Source organism: Apteryx mantelli, chromosome 3 (genome assembly GCF_036417845.1).
Source record: "Apteryx mantelli isolate bAptMan1 chromosome 3, bAptMan1.hap1, whole genome shotgun sequence".
Lineage (NCBI taxonomy): Eukaryota > Metazoa > Chordata > Aves > Apterygiformes > Apterygidae > Apteryx > Apteryx mantelli.
Window position 1 is genome coordinate 133,863,474 of NC_089980.1, and position 16,237 is coordinate 133,879,710.

A 16,237-nucleotide genomic window follows, 5' to 3' on the forward strand; every position below is an offset into this window, starting at 1 on the left:
CACAAAAAAAAACCCGCAAGCTCTAACGGCTCCGCGCACCGAGTGGGCCGGTTTGTTGTGACTATCTGCTGGCTGCCGCTGTCTCTTTTTTCCAGCCCCCTCAATCGTTATTCTTGTTTACTAGCTGGAACGTTTAGCTAATTAATGGCAGGATGTTTGGGAGAGCGTGTAGGTGGACAAGAATGCAGCTTGCACAGTGCGGAGAGCTGCCGTGGGCTCGCCGCTGTCAGCCTGCTGCTCCAGCGCGGGGTCGTTTTTATTTAAGTGCGTGGAAGTCCGTTTTAGTGGGGGGGGGGGGGGGGGTTGTACAGCAGGACGGGGTAGAAAGAGGCCAAAGATGGAACGGGCTGTATAGTCTTTCCCTGTGATTTCCAAAAAAAAAAGAGAAAAACAGCCCTGTTTTCCATCGTTTTCTCTCGGGTAATTTTTAGGTAGTGTTAAAATGGCATAACCCAGTCTGACCCAGTAAGGGGCTTTCTGATACCAAGTTCAGAGCCAAAGTTCTCTTTTTTTTTTCCAGAAAAAAGCTCAGATAAATGATACTTTATCAGACAAAGACCGTCTTTTTACAGACGCAGCGATAGGCTAAATGCTCAGCCCCCAATTCTTAATATTCACACCTCTGTTTTCATTCCATTCCTCCCCGAGGGCCCGAGCCACCTCTCTCCCGAGTCAAGAGAAGTGCAGTGATTTGGCACTGAACTGGGCCCCTGTTAGCCTTGAGTACCTGAATAGCCCTGTCTCTCCGAGTGCCTCTAGTCAAAGGCTCAAAGTTATATACTGGCTGAAGCGCTTGCTGCAGAAAGCAGATGTTGTCTCTGTTGTTGACGAAGGCAGCGCTGCTGTTGAATTGGGCTGAAGAAGAAATAGGCTCCTTTTTTTTTTTGCCTTTTTGTATTTTAGTCCACTGTGTTTGTTTTCAGATTTCTTCTGTAAATCTCAGTCCCTCCCTCTATGGTTCGTCCCTTTCCCGGCTCCTCCAGCCTTCGCTTTCCTCGCAAACACATTCATTTCTTCCCATAAAAACTGTACAAATATAGAGCTAACCACGATGATGCTTGACCGGAGAAAAGGGCTTATGCTTCGGCCCTTCCTCGGGATCTACCGGCATTTACTGCCCGTGTCCCTGTGGTATCCCGCTGGCCCAGGGGTCCCCTTTGGCGGCTCTTAGTGCAGGCTTAAAAACTGATTTAAACCTCAAATTGAGGCAGAGCACTCGAGGGATCCAGAGGAGATCAGCAAAATAGTGCTTTTATATAGTGCCGCCATCCTTCTCCTTTGTGCTTAGTTTGGGAGGTCTTAACTTTCACTCCCGCTTCTCCTATGTGCTGTTGAAGTCATTTATAAGTGGTTTGGTTGCCCTGCTTTCCTGGACCTGCTTGTGAAAACTTTAATAAATATATATTTTTTTTTCAGTGATCAGAAAAACGTCTCTTTCCCTTGTAACCAAAATGTTGTAAATGTGAACTTTGTACATCAAATATTACTGCCATTCATAAATTGCTTTTTTCTTTTACCTGCTTACAGTTCTGTTTTCTGGAATTAATCTATGTGTAAAGGACTAAAAGTAATGTGTACAATGCAGTATATTAAACAGCGGGGGAAGTTTTCTGATGTTCCATCTGTGCTTGTTGAAATGTATGATTAAACTTTTCTTTTTATCATCATTCTTATTTTTGTTGGCGTCCTTAATCATGGAAAATTATATGCTTGCTGTAAACATCCAGACTTTTTAAAAGGACACCAGCATTTATTGTATTTGGTTTCGATCTGCAGGCATATAGACAGAAGAAACCATTTCAGGCACTGGGTACTGGAATCAAAATTCCTTCCATAGCTGTATCTCTCCCAGATTTTACGTTTTAAAATATGCATAGGCAGAAAAAATACTGGCACTTATTTTTTACTGCTCTACTTAAAGTCCCAGAGAATGAAGACTCAACATACATTTCTCTCACAAATATGACAGGTCGTGTTTTTGTTGGTCTGCTGTGTGTTTGTCTATCTTGAACAGTCTGACAGGCAATTATTTATAAAATCTGGGTTTGCCCAGTAAACCCATATAATAACCTTTCACTTCTCTACATAAGTCAGTGAGCTGAATTTAGAGTAAAACAAGGTAGGTTGTGTCTCCCTATCTTGGAGTAACCCAGTTATTCTTATATTGGGAGGTAATACCTTTTTCTCATCTTCACAGTTTTCTTTCTTTAATTCTGTTTAAAACCTAAATGAGACAAGTAAGACTTATGCTGCACGTGCAGCTTGTCTTCACACCACTTTAGATGCTGTAGAAGCTGAGATATGTGTTTAAGGTGATACTATACATTTTGCCTTCAACTTTTTTCTTTATAGTATGCATAGAAGTGAGGCTGAATTAACGTGTACTAACAGCTTTGTGTTTGTGTAGGGCCATCTGGTCAATACTTTTGATCCTTATTACAGATTTAATAATAACTGAATCAGTTAATGCTGATTATTTAACGTGCTGTCCGTGACTTGAACAAGTGGAAACCGGACGAATTTCAGTAGGAACAAGGTTGCGTAACGATTACGGGAGCAGGAGTTTTACTCACAGTTCAACGTCTAACCTGCTGCGTGGATATATTGCCTCTTTTTTCGGTTTCTCATTCTTAGCCATCTGCAGAAGAGGAAGAATAATTCAACTCCAGATCGTCAGAGGTAAAGGAGGTCCAGGAACACAAAGCAGATCTTCAGTTGGGGACCGTCTGGTTTCCCATACCGACCAACCCGCCCTTCGCTGGGCTTTTTTGGGCACCTCTCAAGGGGTTTTGCCATCAGCCGGAAGGCAGGCGAGGCCGCGCGTGCTCCACGGTTCCCCGGAGAGGGTCCCGATGTTACACCATTTGGCCTCCCTACGTTTTCAGGATACGGTTCTCTTTGTCAAGTGAGCACTGCACCAAAAAGAAAAGAAAAAAAAGTGTTTTCTGGCACTTCTTGAATTTAGATGAACCTTAGCATTGTATTAACGTCCTGCCATCAGCCATGTGTAGATCTCATAAAATATTTTATAGTTTCCTGTCTAGCTCGTACAGAACGTTTCATAGTACATAAACACTTCTACTAATAATTTAAAGAATAAATAGATAGTGACATTTGTCACAAGTCTAACCTCTAGTTGAAACTTATACTGTTACAGTTTTGTTTTGTTTTTTTTTTGCCTAAGTGAATCATCTTGTCCAAGGTTAGGCTTTTTATACCTCTCCTATATATCTGTACAGAGCAGCGGTGCAACGTGGTGGCATGCATTAAATCCAGGGCTTTATTCGGAGGGCATGGAGCCAGCGCAAAGCAACAGAGCCATCCCTGAAGGAATTGAATGTAAATTTGATGGTTTAAATAAGGCCAGATGCCTTAAAATTATTTTCAAAGCTGCGTCTTCTAATATAGCTCCTAACTTTTTTTTTCCTGCTTAAGATAATGACATTGTGTTTAAAAAATAATAAGCAAAACAGCTCTCATCTGTTATGGGGAGACAAAAATCAGATACTTTAACCTCCGTAAATCACTGAAATGTTGGCAACTGAAACAAACTTTTAAAGGGCAGATGACTGCAAATTTGAAGGAAGCCTTCATATTTTATTCTTAAAAGCCTTTTAACCATCTAGAGAGCACTCTGAAACACTACATTAATAGCCATTCTCAGTAATCAAGCTGCACTGTACTTACTTACATGCTATTTTTGCTCAACAAGATAGATTAGTGATGGAAGAGAACTGGAAAGATAAATAGGGGAAATCAAAAACTAAAATTATAATAATACAGTTTCACTTTACATTTTATAGCTCTCTTCTATATTTATGATTGATAATTCATCTTAATTCCTATCAGACAGAAATATTGGCACAAGAGTCTTATCCCGATATCCTTGTATTTCTGTAGCCCTCTTCATCCAGATGCTTTGCAGATTGTCTTACCGATTTTGTGAAGATGTGATCTGTCAGTCTCTGGTATTTATATGACTTTCATTACTGTAATATCTGAGCGCCTCACGATCTTCTGTGTATTTATGCCCACAGCACTGCTATGAAGTAATAAAGTGTCGTTATCTCCATTCCTTTTGAGGCACAGAAAGGCTGAATGCCTGGGCTCATGTTGGGAAACCCGGCATGGCTCAGAAAACCTGGATTTCCCCAGTCCATAGTGATGCCCTCACCTCTGAGTCCTCTCGCCTCTCCGGTCGAAATGCTAGGCGCATCAGAAAGCGCGTAATCCTGCCCCGCAGGTTAGGACAAAAAGTGGCAAAAGCGGTATCCGGCTGGATCTGCGAGAGGAATTCGGTGAGGAGGAATGTAATCAATCTGGATGTAATCCAGGGCTCAGCATGTAAAAACCTTCCTGCTGAAATGTGCCACAGCCCCCGAACAACCTCGCACAGAAACATGAGCGTTACATTTCCACCAAAACAGGGACGGAGGGACACTGTCCCTTCTCACCGTGCTGGACAACGGGAATTGCCATGAGGGATATACTAAAAACCCTACTTCCGCAGCGCCGGGGTGATCTTACCTTGGTCACCCCCCAACCTCCCTTTGCTTAGTGCGCGAGACCTGCCAGAAATAATAGTGCAAGTACAGTTAAGAAACCCGAATGCCCTCTTTTAAACGGGGCAGCAACTGCGACAGGTGTTCACAAAGGTAAAGCAAAATGTGAACATTTAATAAACGAGCTGGGTCTGATGAATGAATCTAATAAAGCGCCGCCGAAATGCGGTGGCTGTTCTTCAGCCCATAGCGACACCTGGAAGGAGAGGAGGTGTTAGATACCTGAAGCCATAGCGGGATTTAGATTTAGATTTAGCAGAGTCAGTAAAGCAAGTTGGCTCAAACCAGTTCAGTTAAACTCTCATTTCCGTAAGTATTTACTGATTCTGCAAAATAAAATAATAGAAAAAAAACAAAGGAACCATTGCATTTCTTGTACTGACGTGATTTCTTCAGATCTGCAAATGAAATGGTAGCAATCTTGTGTCAAGCATAGGTGAAAACAAATCTGAAACATCACCGCAGAAGGAGAAGCGAGACTTCTGGAGAAGCATGGTTCCAGCTGAGGATTTGTCCCCAAACTGCCTTGCTCAGATTGCCATGTGTCTGCTGATCATCAGAGCTGAAATCTGCTGCGCTTGCACCAATTTTGTTGTAGCTTCAAATACCTGATATCAATAAATGAGACATGATCTCTCTAGTGTTCTCCATGTTACCTCACTCTTATTTTACTATTAAAAGAATTTATATTTCTCAGTTTTGGAATGTTATCAAAATTATGCTGGTCCTATATTTTCACTTTGCAGCAGAATTTGGTGTAGACAGAACACAAATAAATTGAAGCAATTATTAAGGGGTGCTTTTAGCACCTGGGAAAGGATGTCTTTGAAAGTTAAATTTTCTGTGGAAGGTGCTGCTCTTCTTCAGCTTTTTTGGGACGGTGGCAAAATTGATTTATGGCTTCTGTAGGGTTTGAACTCATACAACTAACAGCTGAGGTCAACCCTAAGGACTCCCTCAAACTCATATGCATCCCACTTGTCTCCTCACTGTGCAAATTAGGCACAAGCCCAGGAGGAAAAACGTGATGGATTCCTCCGCTAGAAGATCAAGAAGTGCAATGCGGTAGATTCCAAGGTAAGATAAAATAAAATGAAGTTTGTTGACCGGACTCAGCTAAATGTCACTTTAGAAAATACCTGTTTTCCTGCTTGGGAATTACTTCATGATTATTTCCATACTTTGGATGCTTTCTGCAGCAATGATGGATGAGAGCTTTGTGCTCGTGTGTGGCAGCAAAATGGTTAAGAATATTTGTTTCTCATATGTGGTTAGGTTTCAGAGTCAGTGCAGGGGTAAACAGCTTTCTGTCTTTCTGCAGCTGTTGTTTCTGAGCAGTAAAAACCTATTACATTTTAAAGGCAAATATATTTTGTAACATGTATTTTGGGTCCGTGACTTTTATTCATGCTACCAGGACAGGTGGAGCTACCGGAGCTAGTCTGCGTTGCTCGGTTGATGTGTCCAGACGAGACAGAGCCTATTTTTGTTGTCCTACAACAAAAGCATCCGGCAAATGGCAATGGCCAAAGCTCCATCCATGCCCAGATTAATGGGAGAAGAATGAAGATGGCTCTGCAAGACTCTGGAACAGTAAATATGTGTTAGTCTCTATGCTCCGATTCGCCCCATTAAACCAGTTTGGACAGTACCAGTCTCCGTGAAGCAGAGGACCATATCCTAGTATGTGTGAAATGGCCCACGTAGGAACTTGCTCTTCTTTGGGGATCCAAATAAATGAGAGCAAGTAAAGAGTTGACTGTTGACCGTGGCAGGAGGTGTTGCCATGGATGCAAGTTGTGGTCTTCCCAGTGTTATAGTAGTGAAGATAAAATTTGAATTGCTGACTAAGTTGCAAACAATTTCAGTTTTTGCCATGGCTTGCTTTTATATGTGTTTTTACTCATTTTTATATGTATTCTTGCAATATTGAAGTTAGGCTTCTAGATGATGCTCTCTACATTTTTTTATTTTGTTGAGGCTCATTCTGCGTGCCCTTTGGTGTGTTTTTATGGGGCACACTGAAGGGATTTTGCTTCTTAGCCTGTTTTCTCGGCATTCCTAAAAGCAGGGCTAAATTACTGCAACAGTCAAAGAGATTGCTGCTAGAACTGTATTCATAGGTAAGCAGGAGAGGCATAGAGAAAAAAATATATAGATATAGATATAGATATATTCATATTTTTCCAGAAGGCTGAATCCCCCCAAACAGCTCTGGTTTTACAAATCCAAAAGCAAACTTGACCCCCTTTTGCTCTCTCCTTCTCTTTGCAATGAAAGCAGATTTATCTTTGTAAAGATAAAAAGTTTTACTTCATAAAGTAATTTGACTGTAAACTTTGATTTCTTTTCTCTTCATTACTCATTCTGCTCTTGCACTCGGTTTAATGCCACAGTGTGGATCTTTAAGAGGTTACGAAGCCCCATGAAGTTTTACAAAAATCATCTCCAACCTCGTGTATGAAAAAGGCATTTCTGAATCTGCAAGCGCGTTTAATTTATTTATTTTTAAAAGCTAATACAACGGAGTTTGAAAGGGAGAGATCTCAAAGGGCTGGGAATAAGTCCCCAGTTTATGCATTGAGGGCAACAGCAGGTATTTTTATAGCGCTTGAATGTTGAAGGGAGTTGTCAGAGTTGGTCACTGCAGAGATACCTCACTGCTCGCTCAAATTGTGTTTGAAATTTCCTTATATTTTATTATACATGAGTTGTGCTCTTGGCTGCCATTTCCTTCCTTCAGACTCCCAAAGGTAAGTGGATTGTGCCCTCTGGGGGCTCTCTACTGCTTTAACTTAGATTTAAGGGGTTTTTTTTTTCTTTCATTCTTTCTTTTTTTCTTTAGCATAAAATATCACATTGATTTTTTTCCCCCTCCTTGTGTCTTATGAAGGGAGAAATTTATGGACTTTTTACATCAGGAAGTCTAGCTTTTCCTGACGTTTTATTGCTTTGAATATTTGAAACATTTCAATCCCAGACAATAAATATTACATGATTATTGTTTTCATATGGATAGGCTATTTCCCCCTGTTTTTCCTATCCAACTTTTTACTAGCAAGTGACACCCAAAAATTTATGGATACTAAAAACATTACTATTAAACTTCCCTGGGAAGGTCAGAGATAGTCCCTGAATTTGCATGCGATTTATAGGGGAAAAACCTAAAATCATCTCTCATGTTTTGAATCCTGAAGATATACAAACTTACAGGAGAAAAGATGCCATCATTTTCTCAAGAAAATGCTCATATTAGCACTTGAGTCTTGTTTCCCCTACAGTAAGCGATAGCTCCTGAGGCTTGCGTGGGAACAAGAGCGAACCCCAACAGATCGTTTCCCAGACCTGCGCCGGGAGCCTGCAGGTGCAGGGCACGTGAGTTTATGTGGAGGTGGTGGGATGGGTTATACAGTTTCTTCATTCAGATTGCAGTTTTTCTGCTAGCCCAGGCCAGCATCTTGTTGCTTTCATGGTACAAAGAACTTCTTGTTGAGTAGGAACTGAGAAGTGGGCTCTGAGGATACGTTTTGGAGTCTCCATCCTTGGAGATATTCAAAAGCCACCTGGACAAGATTCTGAGCAACGTGCTGTAGGTGACCCTGCTTGAGCAGGAGGATTGGACTAGATGATCTCCAGAGGTCCATTCCAACCTCAACCAGTCTGTGATTCTGTGGTTTTGCAATACTTTGTATTTGGGAGGAGAGAGCTGGCTTCTTGCTGCACTGAGCACGGATTCTGCAGCACGAGCCAGGGTGACCAAGTCATTCTCGCAGGTCCCGTTTGCATTTGACAGTCAGCAGATAAAGCTGTATGTGAAATCTCTGGTCAAGTAGCTAAGGCTGTAGTAAGATAAGAGTCTCAGGCTCTGCTCAGAAGCACTAGATTTGTCTAATTTATATATTCTGACAGTTTTTCACAGATAGGAGGAAGAACCCTGCTGTCCGTACTCCTTTAACTTCCATGTTATCAGTGACTTCATACTGATCTTGGTTGCAAAACCAGGTCCTAGATAACCAATAAATCTTCCTCTTTGTGGCAGTTCCTGATCGAATATTTCATCCAGATTCAGTGACTCAATTTATAACTATTAAGAGAATAATCTTACAGTATTTTGGGAGAAGTCAAGCTATCAAATTGTGGAGCCAGTAAATGTTAGTGTAGGTCTAAGAAATTCATTTTCAGAGATCTATCTGACCATACTCAGAACGGATAAAGGTTTGGTATAGGAATAAGAAAAAAGACAAGAGCTATCAAAGCTTTCAGACTGCAGAGATGTTTACGAGGCAGTCGTGCTGTCCCTCCTTGACTTGTGCAGACAGATGGAATCAGATTCTAAATCCGTTTTAGAAGAAACACTAGTTAAGTACTTTTTGAAAGAGATTTTTTTTTTTAAGTTTTGTTGTGTCTTTACTCTCTCTTGTGTCTCTTCCCCTTTTGGGAATGTTGAAAATAACATTCAGCTCTGTACTGCCTTTGTCTGTCCTTTTCCATTTAGTAAACATGGACTTTTCCCTCCCTGTTTCTTAGGGAGTTTTGGCCAGCTCAGCTTTTCCTGTTTACTTCCCTGTCGAAAGCGTCATTGGTGATATCACTCGAATTCTAGAAATAAGGTTTCTGCTGCCTTTCCAGCTGCTGGCTGCTCCATTCTGTAGTATATTGATTTTGGATTCTCTCTGATTCTGCATATCTACTTTTTTTTTTTTTTTTAAGGAAAAAGGATGCTTTTTTTCCTCTTAACAATACACTCCAGCTACCAAACCTAAGTTAATAGTTGAGCTTTCTTGGCCAATGTTATTTGTAAATCTAGAACAACCCCCATTAAAATCACCAGCGTTTGCAACCGAAATTAGAATTTCGGGCTTTGGTTGAAGAAGGGAAGAACGCAGCCTTCCGGGTTTCAGAGGAGAGCTGGGAAGCGTGCTCGGAGCACAACCGATTTACTGAGGTCTGCCCGACTCCATCGGCAGCTCGAAACAGTACCTCTGAGAGGAAGGAATTAATCCATTTTTCTCAACACCTACTTCTGCGTGAACCCTGCTCAGAGTTGCCCTTGCACTGCAGATGTGGGATAGCAGGAGAAAATCCTGTTCTTCCCCCACAAGCAAATCCATTCTGGCTGCCGCGGTACGTATCGGATACGCGGTCCGGCCGCCGCCAGCGCATCTCCGCGGTGGGGGAACGCGCCAAGGGGCAACATGTGGCCTCCATCCCACATGGAAGGGGCTTGATAGTTGGTATAATTAGCCGTGATTTCAGTGCTCAAAGCGCGCTCTTAAAGGAAGGCTGGAAATAGGACTGTTTCACTGAACTGAAGTCTACGTGACTGGGAGAAAGAAGGAAATTAAGAAGGAAAAAGAAAAGCCAGTGGAAACAGAGGAAGGAAAATAAGTTAATGTGTGAGACTGGAGGTAACCAGCCGCGGTGTTGGAGAGTGGTGATCTACAACCTCCAGTGAGTCGTGCTAGCGAGAGCTAATACCCTTACCCTTGGGTCCCTCACCATTTTATTGCTGCTCTGTAACAGGATGTGCAACTGCTATGCATTAATACGCTATTACAGATTGGCTAGTGTAAACTCCAGGTGTTGAGAACATGATTTATTCTATTAGTATAAAAAGGTGTTTTCTATGGCCATATTAAAAATTATACTAACTGTTGGGCTTGCCACTGCTCTGTGTGTGGCACATGCCAATTTAAACCTGTCATTTCCTCTAATTTAAGGATATGTCCTCAGAAGATCATTAATTTGGGGTGGAGCTGGGGATCACGGTGCAGCTGTGGCCTATTAACCCCCACCTGGCCATTAATCCCAGCAAAGCACCTTGCCCAAAGATGTCTGCTGCTTCCCTATAGTCGTCGAAGCAGAGACCAAAGAAATCGCATTTTTATGTGTATTTTGTATGTATCTTACATTACGTTTTTGTTTTAGAGCGAATCGCACCTATTATGTGAAGTGTGAATCCCGTAATTGATAGCAGTGCATTTCTAGTGAACACGCTATTTGGTGGACTACACAACGCTACAGAGCTAAGATCTGTGCCAAAATCTTTTGAAATCCATGGTAAATGATACACTGGGTGAGACCTTAGTGGCTAATCTGTGGATTCATCTGGTTCAGAAATCATCCCACGCAGCTGTTAAAATCCCCAAATGTTTCCTCTGTGTTGCCCTGGCTTTAGCCCAAAGCAGCACGTATTCCTGCAAGGACGACCCCTGACCTGCTGGCACGAGCGGTCGTGGACTCATGCTCCTCCTGGTTGGGCTCCCCTCTGCCCGTGCAACGTTCAGGAGTCCTGCCTGCACGTTACACTGAGCAGCCACATATTCAGCATTTGGGGCTTTTTTGTGTTTTTATGTTTTCTGAGTGCGTGAAGACAGTAGACTGACTTCAGTCTGTCCCAGATGGCTGCGCGAGTCCTCCAGGGTCATATGTGCCTTGTGTCCACACAGCTAACACCTGAAGGCCTGCGAAGAGCAGGTCTGAGAGGATCTTGGGGAAAGCACCGCAAGAAGACTCAGGTCTGCACGTGACCCAGCTAGAGCACTTGAGTTAACGGCTACATTTGTTCCCATCCGCCCTTTCGGTAGCGTTGCACAACCTCCTCGAAATGCCCCAATCTTGCCTGCTATAGCAGCAGCTCAGATTTTCAGGCAGAGTGGAGTATCTTTGTATACTATATGAGCTGCACTGAACTACCAGCAGTCTATAACCGAGTGGTGTGGGTGCACAAAGCCAGGCCAGGAGCACACCAAGCTTCAGGACGTTACTCAGGCTCACGCAGACCTATAGCAGAGTCCTCCCTTTAAGCAGGCTCCATTACAGCTGCTGTTCCTGGCAGAAGTTTATCCAGCCTGTTTTTAAAGCCCTCCAAGGATGGAGATTTCACAGCCTTCCTAGATGATTAATCTAGTGCTGCTCTTGCTCGTCATAATTTTTTTCTCATCTAACTTGAATTTTTCTTGCAGCGATTTAAGCACATTATTTCTTGTCCTACCAGTGAGGACAGATTGTTCCAGTGCACTTTTTAACAGCCTCTTCTGTACTCAAAGGCTGTTATATCCCACCAAGGCTCTCTCTTTTGGCTAATAACTGTAACTTGATCAATCTGTCCTCCCAGGTTATGTTTTCGGGACTTCCAGTACTGCTTTCCGTTTTGACAATGAACCATTGATAACTGTTCTCCGAGCACATATATCTAACCGGTCTCGTCCCCACCCTAGAGCAATTTTATCTAGACCACGTTTCCCTCACCTGATTATAAAAGTGAATATGAGACAGTGTCAGAAGCCTACAAGTGTCATTGATAAATCTATCGCCTTTTCCCTCTCCGTAGAGCTTGTTACCTGTCACAGAGATCCCGTAACAAGGGTTCAAATGGCCATCAAAAACTTACGCTTTGCATATGCAAGAGAAGATGAAGGATTAGTAAAAGAGGGGATTATTGGACCTGTGGGTGAACCAGGCGAGGGAGGGATTTATGGTCCAGAGCTTATAGGGTCCCATAGCTCGGCCCAGTGAGGGATGCCGTGACCTGCAGCTGGACAAGCATTTTTTTATCAGAAAAAAAGAAGGGAACTGGGTCTTCCTGAAATCCTGTGCTGTTGCAGCATAGTGTCTTTGCTCACGTGGACCTGCCCTGTGGCTGTTGGGTAGATGCTAGTGTGGAACGGTTGTGTTCAAAATTCAGTGTTGCCATCACGCTGATGATCAGACGTTTTTCCATAATCTAGTTCAGCGGATGAACTGAAAAGAGTAGCCTTTACAGTAAAGTGGAATTACTTTCTAGTGATTATCTCATAGCTTTTTAATTTTTTCTTGGTTTTCCTGCTTTGAGCTTGTCATTACTACCTGCGTGGAGAGAGCAGAGTGCTTCCATGCAACCCTCCTACTGATCTGGATAAAAGAGCTTCAGCAGTTAATCCCAGCTTTTAATTTCCTGCGTTCTGTTCCTCATGAGGCCACGAAATAAAAGCAGCTTCATCCAACAGGGAGCGCACGTGAATGAAAATCGTGACTCCTGGACTTCATTTCCAGCTCGCTCTCCATCTTAACCTGTAACATGTTGTTAAATGCGTGCCTCAGTGACCCCGTCTGAAAAAATAATAACATCTTGCTCGCTTCATCCCTCGCTCTCCAGGCGCCTTTCCGAGGAAGAAGAAATCATCATCCCAATTTTATAGACGGAGAAACTCAGGCCCAGAGAAGAAAAACAACTGCCTGTAGCTTCCAGCGAGCGCGTGCCATGGCTGGGACCAGGCCCACGGCCTCTTGCCTCCGTGCTCGGGGGCCTCTCCACTGGACCAGACAAGTGTTGGAGTGAAATAAATATTCCTCCTGATGACTGTGGTCTCTGTGGTCAGGGTTGAGGGTCGAAATGTTCGCACAAGGCCTGCACGCAGAAACCACAGAATCCCCCCACAGCTCCACTGCACTTTATTAAAAGTCACTGCTTCTGTGAAAAATGGGTTTTATAAAAGTTAGGTGCCTTAATTATAAAGTCATGTGCATGTGAATGACTTCTTCCCAGCTAACCATTTATGACAGCCTACAAATGTGAAAAGTATTACCAAGCCTATTTTTAACATGGCTTTGGAGAGGCTGGAGCTGTGGAAAACTGAATCCTATAGGAGCCTAATGAGAAAGACCAGCGGTTCTTTAAATATGGTTAGTGCGCTTTGAGTCTAGCAGCGATGCCGATGCTATCGGAGAGGCAGGAAGCCCGAGAGTCCTTCTGTAACAACTGTGTGCTAAATAAGCGATAACAGCAAGCGATGTGCGGGTCTTGGGCTAAACTTTTCCCTTGGAAGTTGCTGAACAGTTAATGCGTAGGGAGAAAAACTCATTTCTGGGGAGGCTGGCCCATGGCAGCAATGTACAGATTTTGCTCTCCACAAAGCTGTCACCTCTCACGAAGCTTCCTGACTCCCAGAGAGAGATGCTTCCACATCCCTTGTCCCCCTAATTGCTAACTCATCCAGACACTAAAAGCACTTGCTTTGTTTGGGGGTGAATTGGCAGTGGGAGAGATGCAAAGACTGGGATGCAAAGAAAGGCAACATCTTGTTTCACCATTAATTTTGTTTTTCATCTCACGCTTAGGAAAAACATGTGGCTCTGGATATCCCCCTGTGTTTCGTGTATGACCCTACAATGAAACCTTTTTTACGGCTTACAGATCGGTATGTTTGCACTGGTGTGAGGAGTAACAGTGCGTTCAAAGAGGCCTAAGGAAAGGCATTATTCCTGCAGCTTTTCTTGCTCTCTCGCTTTTTTTAGTTGAAAGAACGTTATAAAAGCTCTGGATGTCCACTAGTCTACAATAAGCTCCAGTGGCTGCACAGCTGAGGTTGCAAAGGGGTGTATGCTCAAAGCTGAATTTTCATTCCTCTGCTGAATCCAGACTTGCAGTCATGGTGTAGACTTACCCAGTGAGTTTTATTAAAGAAAAGTATCAATTAAAAAATTATTGAAACTTCTTGGAAAAGTCAAAATTGAAGTTAAAAATAATGATGAATAATGGTATGTTAACAGTAACAGACTGTAAATGTACATTGGGGGATATAAAACACTCACACTGAGGCTATAAATTTAGGGAGAGTAAAGTGACCTAATGAGTGCAAATTTGTGCCTAATCTTCCCTGCTTGCACTGCTTTTAGGGCTTGAACCCGCAATCTGCAATGCTAAAGAGGAGCATTGCTACTACTTAAGCTAAAGGAGTAGTTCTGATGCCAAATTTTTCCTAGTTTGTGGAGAAGCCACTGAAGCCCATCTGCACCTTCTGAGATAGACAATCCAAACACAGCCCAGGAGAAGCCTCTGCTGCAGCAAAAGATGTGGAAAATAATCTGGCAAAATAATTAACCGAGCATTGCAGAGAATGTGTCTGGCTGAAGAAACCAGCAAGGGCTCGGCGGCTGCCGTATGCTTATCTACATTTCCTCAACAATTTGCCTGCATCTCTTGCGGATATAATGGTGAAACGCCTTCAGTGTGTCCCTAGAATATCTTTTTACCGACTAAGATAATAATAACATGCTGAGGCTCCTGTCTAAGGAGGACAGCCGGTCAAACTGTGTTTAGTCTGAAACCCTGCGTTGCTACCACCGGCACTCCCATGGGGCATGGCTCTCCATAAACACAAGGAAAAGGATTCCCACTGCTGAGGAGCTCACAGTCTTAAACAGGCAAGTCAAGTGAAGAGTGGAAGAGGAACAAGAGACAAAGTGGCTTGTTTCGGTCATGCAGGACACTGGCATTAGGTTGAGACGGGCACAGAAGTCAGATTTCCTGACTCGCAGGGTTGAACGGTATCCCTTAGGCAGTGTGGTGTCTTCAATGATGTAATATTTCCTGTAGCTCTTTCCACAAATATTTTCGTAAGCTTTTGGTGATCTGAACTCTGCTAAGGAGTTGCCTAATGCTATGATCCCATGAGAGTTTGGAGCTTTAATGTTTTTAATCACTTCTAGCTGAATTAATTTCCTCAGATTCATATCATACAGAATCAGCTATTATTGGTTTATTCCTTATTACGGCTGTGATAGCTGCACATTCTTACCTACCTACCAAAATATCAGTGGAGTTTATTTTATTAGCCTTAGTTAATATTTGTATATTGAGCCCTGGGTAAGATGATAGTACTGCAAAAGTACAGGATTTTATGCTGAGAAAGTTCATGTGCACCTGTGTTTTTCAAAGAAGTCTTTGAGAGTTTGGTTGCCCCACGTTGTTCAGGTTTGGTCACATCATGATCTTTTTCAGTCCGGTCACTGTGGGTTTCATACACCGGCTGAGATGCTGTTATAGCTGGACTTTCAGCATGCAGTTCATCCCACCTGGCTTTGGAGCAAGGCAGCATAGACATTCGCATCTCCACTGCTTCTCACAGGCTCCCCGTACAGTTTGTGGAGAGAAATAGATGCTTTCAGGGAGTGATTAATCTGACCTATTTTAATTGTCTGCTTCAAGATGAGATGAATTGCACCCTGAAGACACCTGTTTCTTTGAACCAAGTACCAAAGGAGAGTTAATGTAGTTGTCAACATTGCAGCTGTCCGCACTTGGTCAGATGAACGCTGCCCTTCAAGCCATATTTAAACAAATTTATGGTGGGATGCATCTGACAGATGATGAATGTCTACATATAATCTGGCTGTCTAGAATCCCTTCATAGTCAGTGAAAAGAAAGAGACTTTTTAGGATGTGTTCTATCCCACGTACTGGTAAATATCTGAAATAATAGGTTAGAAAAATTGCTATTAACTATAAGAGGGAGGCCAGAATGACTAAAATGTAATTTCTTCATTTGATATATATACCTATAAAGTCACATGAGACTAAATCCATCCTAGGGAAGGAGGCCTGATATTTTTTACAGTGCAGAGCATCCCACAACTCCCAGTGAGAGCAGTGGGCATGCAGCATTCTGGCAAAACATGTCACTTGCTTGCATGTGTAAAGATGATTTCAGGAGTCTACTGGGGCACCCATAGTGAAAAATCTTGGCTTTCAATCCTCTTTTTCTTGTTTCCTCACCTGATGTGTTTTTGGTCTCAAAGCTAAAATAAAAAAAAAAATAGTCTGAGGAAACAAAAATCCCCACCCCGCCTAATCACAAGAGTTATTTCACAGAGCCAGTACTCATGAAGGGAATTTGTGAAGGAGATTTCAAGGC

The 16,237-nt window shown here is 42.7% G+C and overlaps 1 protein-coding gene across 4 annotated transcripts in view; it reads left to right on the forward strand.

The window, feature by feature from the left end:
• The window catches only part of SUPT3H (SPT3 homolog, SAGA and STAGA complex component), a 284,434-nt gene extending 282,767 nt beyond the window's left edge, over positions 1-1,667 (forward strand). For all 4 annotated transcript variants that reach the window (XM_067294403.1, XM_067294404.1, XM_067294406.1 and 1 more), the window contains one exon: positions 1,417-1,667. The gene's annotated coding sequence lies outside the window, so the exon portion shown is untranslated. The remainder of the gene's footprint in view (positions 1-1,416) is intronic.
• The last annotated feature ends 14,570 nt before the right edge of the window (positions 1,668-16,237 follow it).